The 20350-nt window shown below is 42.1% G+C and overlaps 1 protein-coding gene across 5 annotated transcripts in view; it reads left to right on the forward strand.

Moving 5' to 3' along the window:
* The window catches only part of PACSIN1 (protein kinase C and casein kinase substrate in neurons 1), a 416659-nt gene that overhangs the window by 148283 nt on the left and 248026 nt on the right, over positions 1-20350 (forward strand). For 2 of the 5 annotated variants that reach the window (XR_015296000.1, XM_086923204.1), the window contains exon 1: positions 15161-15259. The exons of the other annotated variants lie outside the window; for them this stretch is intronic. The gene's annotated coding sequence lies outside the window, so the exon portion shown is untranslated. Of the gene's footprint in view, positions 1-15160; positions 15260-20350 lie in introns of those variants that run through there. 5 annotated transcript variants of the gene reach the window in all.

Genomic DNA, 20350 nt, shown 5'->3' on the forward strand with positions numbered 1-20350 from the left:
TTTCCTTCCCAGTGAAAGAATTGGCTTGATAGTTTGGTTTGCCCTGTTCCCATGATGTACTGGGCCAGGGACAGACTAATTTGCATATAGCCAGGTTCTGAGCTGGGATGGTGCAGTGAGCTAAAAAACGGTGTTGGATTAAGCCCTGATCTCTTGACTGGGTGAAAGTATTCTGCTTAATTCAGAAACTCTGTCCTTCACCCCCCCCCCTGTTGTTTTATTATTTTGTCCACCATAAGCGTGGAAGGGTATACTCAGACGTGAGTCCCTTGCTCATTGCACCATCAGGATTCAAGCAAGCCGGGCCGAAGATGGCTGAAATGCCAGAAACCGGTCCCCGGTAGCTTGTTTCCTTCCCAGTGAAAGAATTGGCTTGGTAGTTTGGTTTGCCCTGTTCCCATGATGCACTGGGCCAGGGACAGACTAATTTGCATATAGCCAGGTTCTGAGCTGGGATGGTGCAGTGAGCTAAAAAACTGTGTTGGATTAAGCCCTGATCTCTTGACTGGGTGTAAGTATTCTCCTTAATTCAGAAACTCTGTCCTTCACCACCCCCTGAGGTTTAATTATTTTGTCCACCATAAGCGTGGAAGGATATACTCAGACGTGAGTCCCTTGCTCATTGCACCATCAGGATTCAAGCAAGCCGGGCCGAAGACGGCTGAAATGCCAGAAACCAGTCCCCGGTAGCTTGTTTCCTTCCCAGTGAAAGAATTGGCTTGGTAGTTTGGTTTGCCCTGTTCCCATGATGCACTGGGCCAGGGACAGACTAATTTGCATATAGCCAGGTTCTGAGCTGGGATGGTGCAGTGAGCTAAAAAACGGTGTTGGATTAAGGCCTGATCTCTTGACTGGGTGAAAGTATTCTGCTTAATTCAGAAACTCTGTCCTTCACAACCCCCTGTTGTTTAATTATTTTGTCCACCATAAGCGTGGAAGGGTATACTCAGACGTGAGTCCCTTGCTCATTGCACCGTCAGGATTCAAGCAAGCCGGGCCGAAGACGGCTGAAATGTGAGAAACCGGTCCCTGGTAGCTTGTTTCTTTCCCAGTGAAAGAATTGGCTTGGTAGTTTGGTTTGCCCTGTTCCCATGATGCACTGGGCCAGGGACAGACTAATTTGCATATAGCCAGGTTCTGAGCTGGGATGGTGCAGTGAGCTAAAAAATGGTGTTGGATTAAGGCCTGATCTCTTGACTGGGTGAAAGTATTCTGCTTAATTCAGAAACTCTGTCCTTCACAACCCCCTGTTGTTTAATTATTTTGTCCACCAGAAGCGTGGAAGGGTATACTCAGACGTGAGTCCCTTGCTCATTGCACCGTCAGGATTCAAGCAAGCCGGGCCGAAGACGGCTGAAATGTGAGAAACCGGTCCCTGGTAGCTTGTTTCTTTCCCAGTGAAAGAATTGGCTTGGTAGTTTGGTTTGCCTTGTTCCCATGATGCACTGGGCCAGGGACAGCCTAATTTGCATATAGCCAGGTTCTGAGCTGGGATGGTGCAGTGAGCTAAAAAACGGTGTTGGATTAAGCCCTGATCTCTTGACTGGGTGAAAGTATTCTGCTTAATTCAGAAACTCTGTCCTTCACCACCCCCTGTTGTTTAAATATTTTGTCCACCATAAGCGTGGAAGGGTATACTCAGACGTGAGTCCCTTGCTCATTGCACCATCAGGATTCAAGCAAGCCGGGCCGAAGACGGCTGAAATGCCAGAAACCGGTCCCCAGTAGCTTGTTTCCTTCCCAGTGAAAGAATTGGCTTGATAGTTTGGTTTGCCCTGTTCCCATGATGCACTGGGCCAGGGACAGACTAATTTGCATATAGCCAGGTTCTGAGCTGGGATGGTGCAGTGAGCTAAAAAACGGTGTTGGATTAAGCCCTGATCTCTTGACTGGGTGAAAGTATTCTGCTTAATTCAGAAACTCTGTCCTTCACCCCCCCTGTTGTTTATTTATTTTGTCCACCATAAGCGTGGAAGGGTATACTCAGACGTGAGTCCCTTGCTCATTGCACCATCAGGATTCAAGCAAGCCGGGCCGAAGATGGCTGAAATGCCAGAAACCGGTCCCCGGTAGCTTGTTTCCTTCCCAGTGAAAGAATTGGCTTGGTAGTTTGGTTTGCCCTGTTCCCATGATGCACTGGGCCAGGGACAGACTAATTTGCATATAGCCAGGTTCTGAGCTGGGATGGTGCAGTGAGCTAAAAAACTGTGTTGGATTAAGGCCTGATCTCTTGACTGGGTGAAAGTATTCTGCTTAATTCAGAAACTCTGTCCTTCACAACCCCCTGTTGTTTAATTATTTTGTCCACCATAAGCGTGGAAGGGTATACTCAGACGTGAGTCCCTTGCTCATTGCACCATCAGGATTCAAGCAAGCCGGGCCGAAGACGGCTGAAATGCCAGAAACCGGTCCCCGGTAGCTTGTTTCCTTCCCAGTGAAAGAATTGGCTTGGTAGTTTGGTTTGCCCTGTTCCCATGATGCACTGGGCCAGGGACAGACTAATTTGCATATAGCCAGGTTCTGAGCTGGGATGGTGCAGTGAGCTAAAAAACGGTGTTGGATTAAGCCCTGATCTCTTGACTGGGTGAACGTATTCTGCTTAATTCAGAAACTCTGTCCTTCACCGCCCCCTGTTGTTTAATTAACTTGGTAACTAATCAGTTGTGGCTACTTTTGTCTGCCACCTTTCACTGTGTTAAAGGCAGACTTCCTGCGCACCTGGTGTGAACATTCTTTTTTAAATCCAAGTTGTAGCAGTGTCTGCTGCTGCGGGTTTGTTTAAACCTGCCTCGAACGGCACAGTGTAACTTGGCGGTTTGACCGCTCCTTCCTTCCACGTGTCTGAAGCAGACAAGCCCAGGTACGCTTAAGAGGCAGCAAACCGGCGAGCGTCTGAGGCACTGCTCAGAAAATGGCGCCGTCCAGCTCAAAGCAACCATGTGTTTGAAGACACAAAGGGGGATCTAAGTCACAGAAGAGGTAAAACAAGCGTTGGCCGCGCGAAAGGTGTTGCTGGTTTAAGTGTATGGAGGGTCGCATCCGTAATTACGGATCTAAGCTTGTTCAGCATTGGGAAGACATCAAAGCAGACCCGCGCACGTACCATTAAAAACAAGCATTAGCGTGCACAGTTCTACATTGCTCTGTCAAATGAACGGTCACAAATAAACTTACATGAAACAATATGCGCAGCCAGGAGACACACTCTGCGGTGGGGAGGGGCAAGCAAGACAGAGAGGCACGCGATGATAGGGCGCTGAAAGTTGCTGGCTGGGTGCATGCTTGTGCGCGTGACCGCAACCGCTAGGCCAGCAAAAGTTGTGGTAGCACTTTTAAAAGCCCTGTTTACTAAATCTCTCGCAGAGCAGCACATGCGCTGGCTCAGCGAGACCTAAAAATTGCTTCACTGTGGGTCTGGTCTTGGGCATGTGACTAGAACATAAGTGATGTGTATAAAGTGGCAGCTGTGCCCGCCTTATACTTAATGTCAACTAGAATAATAGAGGTGTGATTTTTTTTTTCATATAGCAAAAACTGTTTATCCACTTTTGTCCTTTTCACCCATTGTGTGGATAAAGTCCGGTTTTAAGGAAAGGGTGACTTTTTGGAAAGGTCCACGTACCTGCACCTTTTCACAGATTGTACCCAATTCAAGTATGTGTATCTTCAGAGTATGTGCACGCACAAGGCTTAGGGGAGTATGAAATGGGCATCATTTTGTAAGTACTTGAAAAAGATCACCCCAAATTGCAACCTAATCAAGATGCCACCAGACATTCCACACATTGTGCAGAAAACGTGCTCTTTTTGGTCCAGTTTCCCCAGTCCTATCATGAACTCCATAAGAACATTTTGCACCGTGGAAGAAGCTCCCATGAATATCACCATTTTTCTGGCTGGTTTAGTTTCATATAAAATATTAAAAATTTGAGTGGAAAGACTCCTCCTTTCCAGGAACTGACTCCGTAACACCATGCTGAGATTGTTACTGACATTTCTGATGTTGTTCAAGAAGAACTATGAACAGAGCAGTACTGTGACTTGCCTTAAGTTAAGTCTGGCTATCACTGTTCTTTCTTAATCATTCAAGAACCTTTGCATTTTTCCCAGGATTCTCAGGCCGCAGTGGAAACTCTTGGTTGCTAAGTCCGCTTAACGTGAGCAGTGGTCAAGCGTCGAAAGGATGTCTACTTCACTATCCTATTCACCATCTTACTTTACATATTGTTTTGGTGTGCTTTGGAGGGCCTGGCCTTTCTTCTCACCCAGTTCATAGCGCTTCAAGAGCGGCTGGCTGGTGGACTAGGACAGTAGGGATGGTGCAAGTGAAGATGGCAGCTTAGAAGATAAGTAGAAGGGGCGTTTAAAGCTTCAAAATAGGGCTGTGCTTAATGGTAAATTGAAAAGGCAGAGGTGTTGGCATTAACAATGAGATGAGTAGGGGCATGGATCCACAGGAAACAATGGAAGGTGTTGTATGGTACGGCTGGGAATGAGCCACCACAAGCACTTGTTTCTTGTCACTGCCCGGAGGAGGAGGAGTCTTGATCCTAAACTTGTTTTCATTTCTGAGATCTGGCTCCTCTATCTTATCTAGGTTGGGCATTGCTCTACCCTTCTCCAGCCCTGCTGCACCTTCCCTCACACCCTCTGTCAGGGCATCAGTGGCTGCAGAGGAGGATGAGATATGGGTCACAGAGTGTTTATTAATGCCACCAGTAGAAGTGGTTATATGGGATCCAAGAGAGCAAGGGGCGGCTCGGATAGTGTCAAGTCCATGCCCCAGCACTTCTCATGATTGTACATCAGAAAACCATTAGCAATAATGTCGCCTGCAAGAAATGTTGTGGCCTAAATACAATTTACAAAAATGTCATCATATTGTGTGTAGACATTTTTTTATTAAATCTAATGTGACAATATTTTTGTAATTGATATTTAAGATTCAATATTTAATTCAGATGATATTTTAGTTGCGATATTCTGCTTCTCTCCATTCCTCTTCAGAAACAAGTTGAGGATGAAAGCATGAGGGCTATGGGTGTTCAGACCGTCACCACTCCAATTTGATTACTCATAATGAAAAGAGGGCTAACATTCTCAGATGAGAAGCAATAACTACAGCACGAGTGCAGCGCTATGAAGGCCACACACTTCTCTGCAGTCAGTCTTTTTTGTTTTTAAAATTCTCTCTTCTATTCAACACTATGAGAAGACTAGGCGGTACAGAGTGCACCTCTAAGACTGCAGGGGTCACAATTTTTCACAGCATATGGTTCAATCGTTCAGTCACTAAAGCTAAGGGAACAGGAAAAACACCCCATAAACAGAGGGGCAACAATGCAAAGGTGCATCATAGAGAAACAGGCTCCATCAGTAATAGCTCAACTCAGACCTAAGGAAAATGCCCTAATCCAAGCGAGGGATGAGGGGACGATAGGAACACTTGCAGTGAAGTCCACTCAAATGTGTGATGTCAGTCAGAGGCGAGACACCTTGTCAAGTAGCCCCCCTTAGACCCAATGGCTCATGATATCTAAACATAAAAGTGCGCATGTATTTGTCGGTGCAGTGTCAATATCGAGAAGTGATCTTCTCCAAGGCAGCAATATTCAAAACTTTAAATCACAGTAGGTCAACCAACCGAACTCGGGTGTTTTTCTGTTATGTTCCAAAGTAAGTTGGGCCGCTAGTAAGAGTTGGGTCTTCAGGAAGCTCATGGTATTTGCACTGTATATCATTGTTAGCAACAGCCTGGAAAAAAAACTAGTGGCATATGTATACTAAGTTGGGCATTTTACTTGTGTAGTGGAAATGTGTCACTATAAAGAAATACACGGATTCTAGTTATGAAAAACTATTAAAAAGGAAAATTACAAAATGTATTTTAGGTCACACTAACAGCAATCAATAAATAAAATAATGTTTTTGCTATCATTAGGAGAGAGATGTTGAAAAATGAAGATATAAGGTTTTTTAAAATTGTTAAGGGGTGCTAATAAGGATAGGACTAGGTGTGAGTAGGCCCAGTGTTAGAATTCGGCTACGTCTTCCCAATTATGGTTCAAATTAGGTTAGGAGTTAAAGATAGGATTATAATTATGTTAGGGGTAGAATGTAGTTCAGGGTAAGGATTAATGTAATACAGTTTGGAATAGGTTTAGGGTATGCTTAAATTTAATAGTGCAAAGTTAATTCCAAATGCATTTTCTTCAGAACATAATTTGTTATAAAAGTTTAATTATGGTAGTTGTATAATTTTAATTAAAACACCAGTTTTGATGAGGGTTCCTAAAGTCTTCTTTATAATAGTATTATCCTTTCCAACTCAGAACTATACTGTCTGCCAGGGTAGTTCCTCTGGGAAGCTGTTGTTTCTCAAACACTAAGCAGTGTTCAATGCTTGCCTCAACAATCCAATTGAGTACAGCAGCAATTGGTAGTATTTCAGAGCAGGATAGTAAAACTTCTAAAGAAATTAAAAGAGACAATGGTATTTGTGAATTCTTTAAATAATGTATTTACAACAGTTCAGTGACAATGTCATGCTAGTTTCATTCAATCCATTGCCCAGCCTGCCTTACCGCTTTGTTGTTTTTAGGGATTGAAATTGCACTTGTGCCAGATTTCACTTTTCAATTCAATTTTCCATCTTTCTAGTTATTTAGTAATAGTAAAGTTTGTTCACGTGATTTGTTATTTTTTGTACTTTTTTGTGGATTTTGGCTTATGTAATTGTCATTTGAGTTCTATTTTTCAGCTTACCTCCCTGTTTTTGTGATAATACATAAGAATGCCCGTTTTACATCTCAATCCGTGCTTCTTAAGGTTAAATATTATTTATGAATGGTATTTCTGATAAATCCATTTGACACATTCTCTGACAAATTTATATACGGTCCCCTTTATAATGTGTACCTTTTCTCCTGTGTTACATTGCATTATGCTCTTTCCTCTTTTATGCAGTTACAAACTGCATATTACCATTTTTTCTTTAAGAAATTATCGTATCATGTTCAATTAAATTGTTAAGTTTTCTTTTCCAATAATTAATAATATTTCAGGTTTCCTATATTCTTTGGCCTGCTTAAGGACAGGGTTCAGTTCTCTGCTTTCTCTGTGTGATGGTTTGGAGCTAATTTGCCTTTAGTTCTTTAAATTAGTTTGAGACTAACGGCCAGATTCATCAAGGTAAGGAATTGCGAGTCCTTCATAGGGAATTTTAAGGATTCGCTATTAAGGACTCGCAAAACGGGATTCATGTAGGAATCGCAATTGAATTTGCGATTCCCACTGATTCCTCATTTGCGAGTAGCTAATTGCTAATCGCAAATAAGGAATAACTCCCGATTCATTCCTATGGGCCTAAAGGCCCATAGGAATGAATCAGAAGTTATTCCTTATTTGCGATTAGCAATTAGCTAATCGCAAATAAGGAAGCGATTTCAAGGGTGCCAGGGGTGTCCAAAGGACACCCTGTAGCACCCCTGAAATGTAATCTACATTGGTGTTGCACACACACATGTCCAAAAGACATGTGTGTGTGTAACATGCAACTTAGAAAAATGCATTTAAATGCATTTTTCTAAGTTTTCGCTATTTACCACGAGGTTTGACCTCGCGGTAAATAGCGGCCCAAAATTGTGATTTGGCAATTTTAAAATGGTTCATGAATTGCATTCGCAAATGTGCGAATTCTTTAATAGCAAATTTTGCATTTGGGATGATGAATCCCAAATGCAAAAATTGCACTCGCAAAGGGCCAGATTCTCAGAATCTGGCCCTTTTCGAGCGCAATTAAGCTTGATGAATCTGGCCGTAAGAGTACATGTCATAGTCCGGCTTCCATCACAGAGTAGAATTGACTTCACTAATGTGAGGATTATTTTCTGATACTAGTAGGTCCCTCAAAATGTGAATGTTTTTATTTTTATTTTTTTGCCTGTTATTATGATCTTTCCTTATAGAATGAGGAATATGATTTGTACTGGGCGATACTTCATTTACCCATCAGGTTCTATTGCACTGATTTCACTATGAGTTTTCTCTGCCGCTAGACTTTAGTCTGTTTTTGTTCTATCAATGACATTCTCTTGCTCCTTCTCTTCTTTGTTGGAAATAGCTGGTTTGAGGGTGCCTTCATCTTGGTCGTCTCTGATTTCAATACCTTCCTTTACACATTTCTTGTTTCTGCTTGAGAGGATGACTTTCTTAAACATTACTGGTATACTTAGTATGTTTTTTTAATACATAGTTGTTGGTCTACTTGTCTAGAAGTTATTAATTCATCATTTATTTTTCATGGCGAGTTTGTAAGTAGTATTAAGATACCTGGTACTTTATCAGGAGCACTGTAGAAACCGATATTCTTTTGAAAAAACAGGTCATTCATGACCTGTGTCATTGTCCTTTTTAAGAGTTCTCATAAGAATGGTCCATTTTACCTCATTTTATCTCGGCATCTTTCAAACCCTGTAACTTTTTAATCCCATGAACTTGGCAAAGAACAGATTTTGAGACACTTAATGTGTAAATTCAAAAGAAACTTTATATCTTTCTTTTTGATTTTAGTTAAATGTTCAACTTTTCCTTCTTTCTGTGTTCGCTTTGTGCTGCTAATATACATCTTTACACATAAATGCTACTTCAACCCTTGTTGGCTCAAAGTCGCACTTTCAGCAAGGAATATTGTAATGGTCTCTAGAAGGTCTTGAGGCGCTTTCCTTTCACCGTCGCATCCACCCAATCTGTGAGCAGAGCCTGAGCGTTTCTGAAGTCCTGTGTGCAATTCTCAAAGAAGCCGATAAATATTTCATTCTTATCTTCTGTGCATTATATGGGCCTCATTTTACATCGCCCGAACGAATGGCTCAACTCAGCATCAGGAATTGAGTACGTTTGTGGTCTTGGTGTTTTCTGTCATGTCAAGTGCAAGCTGTACACCTCCCCTTTTCACTCTTCTTTTAAAGTCCTCACCTACGGAGTGCTACTGAGAGCACCTCTCCAGCTTGATTGGTTTAAACTTTACTTCACTCCTATGATGTCATTGGTCAAATCATTTGGTTTCTCTGTAGTGTCATACTCCACTGACACCCTGTTTGTTGTTTATTTTAATGATGACCTGAGAGACATTCTTGCTAATGTGACCTCTTCCATGTCAGTTGTTGCCATTTGGATGCAACATAGCTCTTTGAAAGTAGACCCAGACAAGACCGAGGTATGCATTTTTGGAGGACCTCCGTCAGTATAGTGATCTGCAATGTGGCATATGGAATTGGGCTCTCACCTGGTCAGATTTCCATCAGCCGGATTCTCAGAGTTGTCTTTGATAACTCTTTTCGGGTCAAATTGCCAGGGTCTAATTTGCCAGCTTTTTCACCTGTACATTCTTAGTAAAATGGTCATTCAAACTATTATTATATCTACAATATAAAGAATAGACTACTGTAAATGTCTTTACGTAGGGTTCACTGCCTTTCTAATTCTAACAGCTGATCCGGAATGTGGCTGCTCACATCATGCGTAGCATTTCTTTTTGTTCCTTAATTTTTGGGCAGTTAGCCTCTCTGCACTGCTTCCTGCTTAATCTTCTGGGCCCTTTCCCATGCTTATGGCTATTTATGACACTGGCCCTGTTTATATATAGATGCTCTTCTCAAGTTACATGCTAGAACCCTGCGTACGAGGTCTGCTAAACATCTTCAGGTGCCAAGGATTAAAAGGGCCCTGCCGTGTTGCATGGTCATTCTTTCTTGCTACGGCCAAGTACTGGAATGAACTTTTACCGAAATATCCTGACTACATCTGATGATCCTAAGTTTTGCCAAATGATTAGGACTTGGTTGTTTCCATATAATTAGTTTCACCCCTCTGTAGTGCCAGGATACTCGCTTGAGAATATCAGTGCATTTATTAAATGATTTTCATTCATTCTTGGAACTGGAGGATCTTAGGAACTTGAAGGAATTTAGAAAGAGGTGATTAAAGGTTTCTCCTGACCTGTACAGTGCTCTGTTGCCTTTTGGCTTGGTACAAGCTATACAAATACCACATAAATACATACATTACTCTTATTATGATACATGTACAGTTATATCTTCTGACTTTGATCAAGGGTGAGTTCCAATGGAGGGGAGAAGCTTCTTTAAAATCACCCCTACAAAACAGTCCAGAAAGTGGAAAATACAGCTGAGTGGAACTCTATGGGCTTCAATGTGTGTAAAATGTGCAGAAGGTGCACCTCAGTTCACAGCGTAGATCTTCACACTGTGAGCGCCCTGGCTGATTAGCTTATCAGTCTTGGAAGAAAGTTTTTTCAAGTCACAAATGAATGTACTTTATCACTTATATTGTTGTCAGTCCCCATTGTTTTTCAAGCTTATCCAAATCCTTTTCTTCGGGGGGACAATGCAATACACGTTCACAGTACTCAAATTGCATTTGAATTGATATGCATATGATTTATATACAGTTTCAAACAAATTAATGTAATAGTTAATTTAAATAATACTCTAACTCTACTGATTTTCCAAATCAACATACACGCATCTTTGTGCTTTGTAGAAAGCACTCTAAATCACAGCACCCAGTGGCGTTCCTTGGTGTATTCTGGACTAAAAAGACTTTTATAATTTTAAACTGATACCGTCCATCAAAGTCTTTTATCCATTTCAAATATTGAACAATGCAACTTTATTACACCATCAATGCCACCGTTTTGCTCTTTTTGATTTGTTTATATCTATTGTTTCATTTATGCAACCTTAACTATCTTCCAATAACTATCCGATTTGAAAAGGGTTAGTTTCTCTTTTATATTTATATTTACAGTATCATCAAACAGGTTGTTAATGTATAATTTAACACTGTTATTAATGGAAACAGTAAATCTAAAAACGGAATCGGGCGTCCCCACAACAAAGAAACACACAAGTTGAGTATTTTACTCAAGGACCAGCATGCCGTTATTCCGGCGGGAAAGGTAAAGTTACAAGATTTAAAATATGATCTCTAAAAGCGTACTTCAACTGGGGAGGCAAAATCTATGGATTAACATTCTTGTATATCTGCAGTTACCAAGTCTTTAGTGAGTGGCATATTTAGGAATATATATTTAATTCAAACAAAAGCATTAGATTCTACGAGAATGAATAACACAGATAAAACAATTTAGAGTAATTAAAAAGATATTTTCCACACCATGAATTCCGTAAACCTCTGTTATACATTTATTGCATTTCAAAACAAAGTTGATCATAATACAGTATACAAATTTTTAAAAAACATGATTATACATTTCATAAAAACAATTTAAAACAAGAATCACAAGTCGACGCGGCGTTTTGGTATTCTGTATGACTACCTTCTTCAGGACTGATTCTTAAATCAGGATATGTTGCTTTCAAGTCACTCCTTTATGGATAGGAAGTCCGTTCTTTAATATCGGATTCGGCCTCCCTGCTCCTGTTTCCTGGCAGTCTGTCCACACGTCCTTCAGCTGGTATGATCCGAGCCGTCAAGAGCACTTAAAGGAGTGACTTGAAAGCAACATATCCTGGAAATTGCGCCAGTCAGCTAATGTTGAATGGGTCATTGATGAAACCCATGACTAAGAATACGGTGGCTCCTCCTGGCAGTCCAAGACCAAGCTAATTTACCTTGAAAATCAGTAACATCACAACTGAGAATTAGAATCCAGAAAAAAAGCCAAGTAACTTGAAGGCAACAGGGTGCAGAACTGAAGCACACTGTGTCCAGTGGGATAACTTGCCCCACCTGATTTAAGAATCAGTCCTGAAGAAGGTAGTCATACAGAATACCGAAACGCCGCGTCGACTTGTGATTCTTTGTTTTAAATTGTTTTTATGAAATGTATAATCATGTTTTTTTAAAATTTGTATACTGTATTATGATCAACTTTGTTTTGAAATGCAATAAATGTATAACAGAGGTTTACGGAATTCATGGTGTGAAAAATATCTTTTTAATTACTCTAAATTGTTTTATCTGTGTTATTCATTCTCGTAGAATCTAATGCTTTTGTTTGAATTAAATATATATCCCTAAATATGCCACTCACTAAAGACTTGGTAACTGCAGATATACAGGAATGTTAATCCATAGATTTTGCCTCCCCAGTTGAAGTACGCTTTTAGAGATTATATTTTAAATCTTGTAACTTTACCTTTCCCGCCGGAATAACGGCATGCTGGTCCTTGAGTAAAATACTCAACTTGTGTGTTTCTTTGTTGTGGGGACGCCCGAGTCCGTTTTTAGATTTACTATCCCCCCAGTCCCCAATCAGCCTGTGCGGGGTCCTCCTTTAATTTCGTAATTAATGGAAACAGGCCTGTGACATGTTCAATATTTTCATATCTTCATGATATTTTCGAATTTATCTTTTTATGACAACCTAAGTCTTTAATTCAAAAAGCAGTAAGCAAGATCTGATCGTGATCTGATGTTCAGTAGAAATAAATTGTAAATATTTTTCAAACTTTTGATGACTACCATTCATCTTATATATTTTATAACAAAGGAGACCCCAAGAATGTTTGAGAACCTGAGGTAATAAACCTTATTGTAAAAAATGTGGTTCACTGTGGATAATAAATCATGTAGACAAAAGGTCTGGTCTATGTAAAGTTTTTTGCCAGACAATTGGTTAATCCACTAGGACAAATATAGAAGTAGGCACAAAACTAGTATTTAAATTGCAACTCCTTTATTCATTGGGTACTGTAGGTAGAAGAATATATGAAGCATATCAGTCACATAATGTAAAACGAGATCCAGTGCTCACATTTAGTTGAAAGAGCGTGCAATGATAAGTGTGTGATAAAAAACATGCATCAACTAACAAAAACAGAAAGTATGACTCCTTTGGTTATTTTTATATAGTCAAAAAGGAGTCCGCATGCTTATCGTCGACGACGTGTCAACCTCTATAGATATGAGGTCATCATCAGGACAAAGGGTGTGAGCACCAAGTATTTAAAGAAAAGAGAGAAACGTCAAAAACAAATGCTAGTTACAGAGGGCCTACATACTCCATATATAAAAGTTCATTTAAATCTTGCCTGGGGATGAGTAGGTTATTACTCCTATGACTGGGATAGTCCCAGTATGGAGGACACCCTGAGATGGGCCATCAGTTAGCCTGAAAAGAAAGAAATGCGATTAACCTATTTTATGAGTCCCTGTATGGATGCAGCAGAGGGAAGCAGAGGTATTGTGGGTGGGGGAATTGGAAGGGAAAAGAGGAAAAAGGAAAATGGGAAGATAGGAAGGGAGTGAAGGGATTAAGGAAGTATGTAGTGAGGGACGGTCAGTAGTGCCCTGTCACAAAAGAACATTAATTTTAATCTCCTGCAGATTGAAAACTGTGTGCTGCAGGGGATGTAGTGAACATATTCAACCCACAAGAATGATTTTAGGCTCATGGAGACGACTCAAAGGAAATATATACTCTTAAAATCAGATTAAACCTGGGTGCTGAAACAATGTAATGACAGCAAGATTAGTATTTCCTAAAAATGCCAGCGGTGCAATGAAAGTGTGTTAAAAACAATCTTCTACTCACTTGAGGCTGGTACGATGCTGCCTGCGTGAAATTTCTTATTAAGGATATATGCGAGGCAAGCGTATCAATCCTGTAGCTCTGTCTGCAGGGCTCGATAAAGAAAACTGGGGGGAAGTAAAAAGTGAGATGAGAATTACTAAGTCTCCACAAGCAGGTGGAAAGCATGAGAGCAGGGGCCGACGGTGTGGTTAGGTTGTGGGATTCTTAAATAGACTTACTTACCCCAGTGGCCTAAAGCCTACTGTAAGACACCCAATCGTGGTGTTGACCGAAGTCTTCTGGCTTGGTATTGGCTTGAATGGCAAGGGCGCCACGGTTGGTGAAGACTTCCAGATATAGATTCCACTGCGCATGCGCATATGTGGATCAGGGCAATTAAGCTAGAGCTTGAGCCTGCAAATCAATACAGCTGCACGAAGAAGGCAATAGTTTTGATGGGCTCAATTTTAGAAATAAAGATCTAATAGTCAGAAAAGATTATTTGGGCACCGCTTCTAGAGCGCAAGCCTGCTACTCAGTGCAGCTGTACGAAGAAGGCAACATTATCATTTAGGAGAGTAAATTACATACTCGTGGTGGGTATGGCACCCCAGTGAAGGTCTTACTCAGGGCAAGTTGCCAATGTCTATAGTTGAATGGGCCAATATTTAATTACTAAGCGTTATCCGAATACGAGGAAGAAAATGGAGTATACTAGTAGTGACGTGTGAAGAAAGGTGAGCATCTTCAGTGAATTGTGATCTGCCCCAAATATCAAAAAAGTTTCACCAATGTTAGGGAAAAGCCTAAGCACACACAGTTTAAACTGATATAATGAGCTGGAACTGATCTCCTGAAAGGGTTATTGCCCCAGTTGATGGACCCTTGAAAAAAATAATTCCATATTTAAATATAATTCAAACAATATGAAAATATTGATTCCTTCTTTATGTTGAAATATTTGTTCACATTATTCGTGCAAATTCTTGGGACCCCAGAGGCTCTGGGGGAGCCTTCTTTGTTTCAAGAGGCCACTTGGAGGGCTTCCAAAGCCCATGTGTAGATGCAGAATAAACTCAGCAACAAGCTTGCGCTTGGCAGAAAAGAAGCCAACGGTGCGGCTTCTTGTAAAATACATTTATATTCCCTTATAGTTAGAAGGGGCGCAGATAATAAAGTTGTATTCCTGAGCTTCTACGCAAGACTAAATCATTATCTGTGGAGAATAGCATTTTTAATAGGTTCTTGTGAATGTGTATACTTTTCATTCTTAAGAAACCCATGTACTCTGCAAAGCGTTTGGGATCCCTTTCATATCAATGCGCTTTAAAATAAAAAAAATGCAGCCACCGAGTGTGCTGCATAAGGCCACATCAGGTCCCCTTTATTGCTGCATAATTTAGTTAAGCCTGCCCCTTGATTGAATCCTTCACGACCAAATCATTCCAGTGGCCCTGATTGCATGGCATTGGCGCTGGGTTGGACCCTGTCAGGTGTTGAGAGGGTGAATTCGTTGTAAAGCAGCCAAAAGTTGAGTAGATTTGAGCCTGCCTGCATGCCCTCAGAGCTCTGTGTGCCAACTGTTCATCAGTAGGTGGTGCCTTCGTGGGTCGGAGGAGGCGGCAACTGCGAACAAGGAAACCCTGCTCCATTCCTTCACACTGAAGGGGACGACGCCTTTAACTTTATGCAGAACAAGTAAGTGTTCGAGGACCCTCACTCTTCACCCATTGCGAGCCCCACGCCGCGAGAAGCCCCTCTCTCGGGCCCATTGGATTGAAATAGCTTTAGCCCCTTGACTTGATGAAAATGATAGTTTTCCTATTAAAACATTAACTTTGCGGCCAGAATCTTTCTTCATACTGCCTGGGTGGACTATTGGCCCCTGATGTCGCTCGTTTATGAGGCCTGGGGCCGATACTCCGTGCAGAGTCCACACCGCTGGAGCAGCTCAGATAGCGGGAGGGAGGGCAGGGAGCGGAGGCAGGAGCCGGGAGCAGGATTCTAACTCATAGAACAACTGACTGTGACCAGACCTGAACAACATCAAAAACTAACGGTGTGACTCACTTGTATACGTACAGCTGCGGCAAGTTTACTCAGAGTATCCCTGAGTGACATTCCTCCAGATAGCATGGCTGCCCCGCCTGACATGGCAAACAGGTGATTCTCAGAGGGGGTGTAAGGCGAGGAAGTGGCGTGCTGTGTTGCCGGATATACGCGTATACCTCCCGGAAGTGACTCCACTCCTTGTGAATGATTATACACAGACTGCTCCCTGTGTTTTTGAGGACAGAGGGGCTCTGTTGCAAATAACAGATCTTGCTCTTTAAGGACTCCTTGCCCTGTGCTGCGACCCAGAGCTGGTCTGGGACGTGTTTTGAGAGCTCCGGGTCTTGCACTGAAAACTTCATTACTGTAAATTGCACAGCAGTGCAGACTTCAAGGCGCCCTGTAAAGAAAGCAGGCCCTGTAACGAGAGCAGCATTCTCCTATCCTGTGTCACAGAGCTAGATTGACTTCAGACATTGTGCCATGAGTGGTGTTGTTTTATTCCTGTCACAGAGCTGCTCTGATCTGTTTCTGTTTGGACTGCACCCTGTGCTGTAAGTGGGTTCTACTATCTTGTCACAGAGTTGATCAGGGATGGTATATTAAGGGGAGACTGCAGACCCTGCGGATAATCTCAGGATTTCTTGCCTGGCCCTTAAAGGCTTCTACATCCTACAATTGGCAGTTTGGCCATCTCTTTAGACAGTCCCTAGGAATCTGGTCTGAACGACCAGTGTAACCATACCATGGGGAAGAGATGCTTCTGCTTGGTTTGCCTTGTGCTTTTTCTGTTCATAAAGTGATATTTTCAAGTTATGGAAGAATTCTCCTAGTTGTATGCAGCGAGTAACTCACAGGAATAACTATAAACTCTATGTTGTACTTAATAGAGTCACTGAGTTTATCCCTCATCAACTTTCGGCAGACAAATTTCTCAGCTGCAAGAACAAACACAAAAAGATGCGGTGGTGGTGAGGATAGTGTCTCACTTGGACTTTTACTCAGACCCTAGGACCTACTAAATGTCACACCCACATTTATGATTTCAGCTGACCATTGTCTGTCATGGGAGATTTGGTTAAATTGTTGAAGGACTTGCAACGTTCATTAAGGTGAGGATCAGTATGAAATATCTGTCTTAAAGGTAACTACTATCTGAGAGCTTTGAACATTGGTTTCGAAAAGCTTCCTGCAATGCCCCAGATTTTACCAACTTGCTAAAAAACATTCCTTCGTTCTTCTATTTTTATTGAGAATTCATTGATACAAAACAGATGCAGCAGCAGAAAATGTTTTGTTTACAGTAAATACACATAGTACTGACGAGGGTGTATTACCTAGTAAAACATTCCAATGAGATGCCATTCACTATGATAGAGAAAATTTGTTTTTGCAAGTTTTGAATGATGGGTCTAAGAAGAGCGCTCCCATATGTACACATGAACGGTGTGTCGATTGAATTCAGGAACTGCAAGGAGTTTTTGAGTTCAGACATGATTGAACATTGCTTAGAGATCTGAAATATCTCCTTCACAAGTAGACAGTTGCAAGACGTCTGCCTTCATAGCCAGCGGTGGACTGCTACTGTATCCTTGTCACTTCCGAATTGTGCATGCTTCAGCACATAATGTTTGTTTACAGCCTCAGTGACGTTTGTTAGACCTTTTCCCAGATCCTTAAATTGCAGGAGCCACCTATTAATACCTAAGATCTGTAGATTTGTTTACAGCTTCAGTGACGTTTGTTAGCCCTTTTCTCAGCTCCTTAAGTTGCAGGAGCCACCTATTAATACCTAAGATCTGTAGATTTGTTTACAGCTTCAGTGGCGTTTGTTAGCCCTTTTCTCAGCTCCTTAAGTTGCAGGAGCCACCTATTAATACCTAAGATCTGTAAATTTGTTTACAGCTTCAGTGGCGTTTGTTAGCCCTTTTCTCAGCTCCTTAAGTTGCAGGAGCCACCTATTAATACCTAAGATCTGTAGATTTGTTTACAGCTTCAGTGGCGTTTGTTAGCCCTTTTCTCAGCTCCTTAAGTTGCAGGAGCCACCTATTAATGTCGAAGGCCAACTGTAGGTGTTTCCTATTGACCAGGATGCTGGGTGCTTTCTCTAAGAAATTTTGGCTTCCGAAGACTTCTTGTCCTTTTTATTGAATCTTGGGACTATGTATTATAATGCTTCTGTTGTCATGTCCTCTCTTGCTTTTAACTTTCATTTAATTTGCTCTTTGACATTCTGAAAAACCACGTGGTTTTATTTTTTTTCATAACTGAATAAACCAAAAAAGGGAATTGAATTAAAACATAAGAACTAACTAAAATTAGAGTAAAGGTGAAATGATGAAAAGGAACAATGGCGCGTTTCAAGCCTTTGTGCAACATTCCGTCCGTCATCTTGTGTGTTTTGCTGTTCGCCCTATGTGGGAAGACTATGCCCAGAAGTGGGTCCCGTGCTCACTACGCCACTGGAGTCAAGCTATCCTGGCTGATGAAGGCTGATAGCCAGAAACCAGTCCTAGGATGCTTGATTCCGGTCCAGGGAAGACATGGCTTGGCAGTTCGGTCTGGACTGTTCCCATGAGGCACAGGGTCAAGACTGATTTGCAATTGGCTGAACTGGGGTGGCTTGGTGAGCAAAATAACGATGGATTAAACCGAGATCTGTGACTGGGGTGAATGTTTTGCCATTGTGCAACATTCCGTCCATCATCTTGTGTGTTTTGGTTTCAAACCTTTAGCCATATCCATTCAGTAAATTAGCTTTAGGGTTAGGGCCCTGTTGTGATGGTTACAGACTGATCAGGTTGCTGTTGTGCAGTTGGTTTCAGAGGTAAACCTCTCCTAGGAAACAATGGCCAATGTTCTCATACCTCGGGGATTCGTTAGAGGACTCAAAGTCTTTGAAAGTGCCAGGAGGAGCATAGTGGATGGAAGTATGAAAGCCTCATGGTGACCCTTAAGGAGCACACACAGCGTCACCCCACTTCCACTTATTTACGAGAAACAAGATAAAGGCAAGTTAAAGGCATGTAACACTGAATACTAGTTAGTTCCAATTATCTAAATCCCTCCTGGGGGAATATTTTAGATAATCCAGGTCATTAGACCACCTTCCTGGTACTGGGACTGCAGTGGAGGTTCCTCCATAGAAGTGCCACTCCAGACAGGCACACACCCACACACATCCTACCTGCAGAAAGCATTCGAAATAAAAAGATTGTATTACTATTTTATTTTTCACTGTGCGGAACGGAAGGCGGGGGCGGGGAGGGCAGTGTGTCATTGCTGCTGATTGGCAGCAATGAGGAGTGGCCACTGCAATTTGAAGTGCGCGTGTCAGTTTGGCCAGCTATCTTGCTATAGCCAGCCCGACATGGGCAGTTCCAACTTCTCCAACGGTGGAGGGCAGGCACAGGCCTCCAGTGCCTATTATAAACAGCATGATAGAAGCTCCTGTATTAGTTATGTTGGGAATGGGGTTCTACTTTAGGACCCACGCTCAGATGTCCTCGTACATTTTTAATTGCTCGTTTCCCCACGGGGCTCTTCTCAGCACTATCCACAACCTAATTAGGCGCTTTACAGCCGAAGGACCCCTGGCAACAGGACGATATCTCTATCAACATCTGCACCAACTCACCTCTAGATAAACACAGGTAAATGCCCTTTTCCAAACCATGTGCATCACTCCTTCAGCATAATCAACTGGAGGGGATGCACTTTGCTTAGAGGCCCTACACACGTTTATTATTTCACATAGTCATTAATTCAGGTCTATGGGAAGAAGAAATGCTGTAGGTGAGTCATGAAGGCCTGTCTGCCTGCCTTTAGGGGTGTGTTCGAATGAGACCACATGCTCTCAGCATGCCAAACACGCCTGATGTAGCTGACATTAACATTTTATGACCATCGATGGTCAACCAGTCCCCTCTCACAAGCTCCTGAAGAACCTCGTTAAAACATGAACGCATGCAGTGCCTCCCTGTGCAAAGTGTGTGCTGTGAGGGACATGAATGGGGTCCCCGTGCTCGGAACAGCAGCGGATGGTCCTTCCGGCTTCAGAGTTCTGGGTCAGCAGTAGTGCCTGGCTCAGACTCCACTGGTCTGAAGCTTGTTTGTGCATGATCCTTGGCATTCCCCACCCCAGCACCCTGAGACCCTCACGGGTGAGTTGTGCGCTTTACAAATGATATGATTGATTGATTGATTGGCACAATCCTACTGAACAAGATGCATAAGCGATGAGTGGCACTTGGAAGCAAGGAAGCTCCTTTACATTGCCCTGGCCTGGAACCAGTGCTCTGAAGTCGGTATATTCAGCATTGCTGGAGAGGGGGGACTGCAGGTTTTGTTGCCAGCATTTATGAGCATCTGAGTAACACAGCCAGAAGAAATTTCACATCAGATCTCAGACAAACAGACTTCAGAGAGGACTAAATTATTCACACAATACCTGTGACCTTGCACCTCTTCCCGCAGATCAAAGCGCAATACAAAGTACTGTAGCCGATGAGTCACACAACATCATCGCATAATAGGATTTTAGCGCTGCCACTCTCACACTGTGTCAGCGCTTTGAAGTGGCCGATAGCGACATGTAGGGCTTTATAAAACTACCTCTGTATGAAATGACCCCCTCAAAAAGCAGGACAAAAGCCGAAGTGTGTTCTAGATGTAAGCACGGTCCTTTAAATGTAAACATGCATTTCAATATCAACTAATTTCCTTCTCCATGCAACA

This window comes from Lissotriton vulgaris, chromosome 5 (genome assembly GCF_964263255.1).
Source record: "Lissotriton vulgaris chromosome 5, aLisVul1.2, whole genome shotgun sequence".
NCBI lineage: Eukaryota > Metazoa > Chordata > Amphibia > Caudata > Salamandridae > Lissotriton > Lissotriton vulgaris.